The following is a 3,254-nucleotide window of genomic DNA, read 5'->3' on the forward strand; positions in this document are numbered from 1 at the left end:
TGATTGTAGTCTAGCTTTTCTGTGTCTCCTAATTGCACAAAATCAGCCCATTGCTGTCAAATTTCTCCCATGGTTACATTTCCTTAAACACGTACATACTAGTTAGACTGGAAGGAAGTGTAATGAAGGAAAGTGGGTGGATGACATTAGGAACTGTGGACACAGCCTTGTTTGACTTGAATTTAGTGGGTTGTAAGGCATTATTCTTGGTTCTTTGATGCCAGACAAGCAGTTTCTTGCCACTGATGCCAGTGGGAGGGAATGAGGTATCATGTCATACCATGTCATATCACAAGAGGCTTGATGACTACCTGGCTGGACTCATTTGAGTCCAGTCTTTTCTCCCGCCCAGGCGGGGGGTCGGACTTGAAGATCTGCAAGGTCCCTCCCGACCCGACTTCTGTGATTCTATGTGTATTTGTTGCCTAGAAGCACTTTTGAAAGAACTTTGGTTTGCATGGGCCATGTTGCTCAGCCACCTGTAGCATTTGCTTCGTTATGGTTTGTGTGCGTGACTAGATCCCTTTAGACATATTGGCTATGAATCAATACATGAGAAATGGGAAGATCTGTGTCAGGGGTGAAGTTTGCCTGTCACTAATCCTGGGTCCCAAAGACTTCCATCATCAGAACTGGTGCCAGACCAAAAACCAGAATACCACCAATAAAACCCTTGAATGCTCATTTTCTAGGCTTCTTTCTAACCTGGTTTCCCTCCCACATTTCTCATTGAGGATGCTACAGAAATGCTGTGAAACTGTGCTCATTGGATTCCCTGGCACATGGTAGGGCAGAGTTGTACCTTATAGACTAACTAAATCAGAGATACATAAGTGTTCATAAGCAACAGTCTACTTCATCAGATGCTATGAAGGAGCTGCAGAAAGCAGAGCTTCTAAATAGAAATCAGTGGTTTGAACACAAAGGATTGGGAAAGGAGAGGAAAAGGGAGGGCTGTCTCTTCTCTGGCACATGCCAGAGATTTATTGATGATCCAGACTATAGAGACACATGGGTGAATGTAGCATGGGGGAACATGTTGCTGCCTGTGAGTGAACCTTGTCCCGGTTTTTCATGCACAGAACCAACCGGACTATTCAGGTACTTCCTGTTAGTATTATAATATCATTCTTAAAGGAGTCAGATGCTAAAGTTCTCTGCTAAGAGAGACATTGCCATTCTTTGGACACAAATGATCCAAGTCCTGGCATTGCTAGCTGAGCATAGTACTCCTGCATATTGTGGTGTGTTGGAAATGGGTTCATATTTGACCCGCAGCATTGTGAAACCATACCTTGTAGAGAAGGGCAGTTAGTAGCTAAAGAAGAAAGAGGGCCAGAGAAAGAGAGATTGTGACTTTGCAATTTAGGGGGAGAGTACTGGATAGCTGAGTCTGTCCTAACAAAAGATGCCTGGGAAATTCAGATGTACAAATCCAGGCTGAATCAATTTCACAGGATGCAAACTTGAAACCTGGATTCATAATGCAGCTCAGGCAATATTTGCCTGGCAGACAGAGCTCAATCTTCATTTTTCACCTAAACTGTGAAATTCTTTGCTTGTGTGGATTTAAGCCCAGATCCTGCTTCTTCTGTTATGAAAGCTCTGAACCATACCCAGCTCTCCTTGCCATTTCCTCCTTCCCCTATTTGTGTTGGTGTAGTGCCTGGAGCACTGGGAACCAGGTGACCTTTTTCCACTTGGATTTTACTATGATATCACTGGATGACCTTTAGAGAGGCTCAGAGACAGGCAGTGACTCACTGAAGTGGGGATCATGACACAGCTCAGACGCGGGCATAGATTCATAGATGTTAGGGTTGGAAAGGACCTCAATAGATCATCGAGTCCGACCCCCTGCATAGACAGGAAAGAGTGCTGGGTTCAGATGACCCCAGCCAGATGCCTATCTAACCTCCTCTTGAAGACCCCCCGGGTAGGTGAGAGTGCCACCTCCCTTGGGAGCCCATTCCAGATTTTGGCCATTCTAACTGTGAAGAAGTTCCTCCTAATGTCCAGTCTCAGTCTGCTGTCTGCTAGTTTATGGCCATTATTTCTTGTAACCCCTAGGGGCGCCTTGCTGAGTAGAGCCTCACCAATTCCCTTCTGTGCCCCCATGATGAATCTATAGGCAGTCACAAGGTCGCCTCTCAACCTTCTCTTGCAGAGGCTGGAGAGGTCCAGGTGCCCTAGTCTCTCCTCGTAGGGTTTGGCCTGCAAGCCCTTAAGCATACGAGTGGCCCTTCTCTGGACCCTCGCCAGGTTACCCACATCCTTCTTAAAGTGTGGTGCCCAAAACTGGACGAAGTACTCCAACTATGGTCTGACCAGTGCCCGATAGAGGGGAAATATAACCTCCTTGGTTCTGTTTGTCATGCATCTGCTGATGCATGTTAAAATGCAGTTAGCTTTGCTGATGACTTCATCACATCGATGACTCATGTTCATCTTGGAGTTCACTAGGACTCTGAGATCCCTTTCTGCTTCTGTGCTGCTGAGCAGGTCATTTCCTAGGCAGTGAGTGTGCTGGACATTTTTCCTCCCTAGGTGCAGCACTTTGTATTTCTCATTGTTAAATTGCATTCAGTTGTTTTCTGCCCATTTGTCCACCCTGTCCAGGTGTGTCTGTAGTTGTTCCCTGCCCTCAGTTTTGTGTCATCTGCAAACTTGGACAGAGTACACTTCACTCCCTCATTCAAGTCACTGATGAAGACATTGAAGAGTATCAGTCCAAGGTCCGAACCCTGCGGGACCCCACTGCCCACGTCCTTCCAGGTCGATACTGACCCATCCACTACCCCTCTCTGGGTACGACCCTCTAGCCAATTTGCCACCCACCGGACTGTGTAATCATCCAAGTCACAGCCTCTTAACTTGTTCACCAGTATGGGGTGGGATACCGTATCGAAGGCCTTCCTGAAGTCTAAGTAAACGATATCTTCCCCTACTCCTGCATCCAAGTGTTTTGTAACCTGGTCATAAAAAGAGACTAGATTAGTCAGGCATGATCTACCTGTTACGAACTCGTGCTGGTTTCCCCTCAGCATAATTTTTCCTGCTGGGCTCTCCCATAGATGTCTTTTCAAAGACTTTACCAAGGATGGAGGTGAGACTGACTGGCCTGTAGTTGCTTGGATCCTCCTTCCTCCCCTTCTTCAAAATAGGGATGCCATTGGCCCTTTTCCAGTCCTCCAGGACCTGGCCTGTGCACCACAAGTGCTCAAATATTCTTGCCAGTGGCTGAGCAATGACAT

This window comes from Crocodylus siamensis, chromosome 11 (assembly GCF_052110815.1).
Source record: "Crocodylus siamensis isolate JL-2025a chromosome 11, ASM5211081v1, whole genome shotgun sequence".
NCBI classification, from domain to species: Eukaryota; Metazoa; Chordata; order Crocodylia; family Crocodylidae; genus Crocodylus; species Crocodylus siamensis.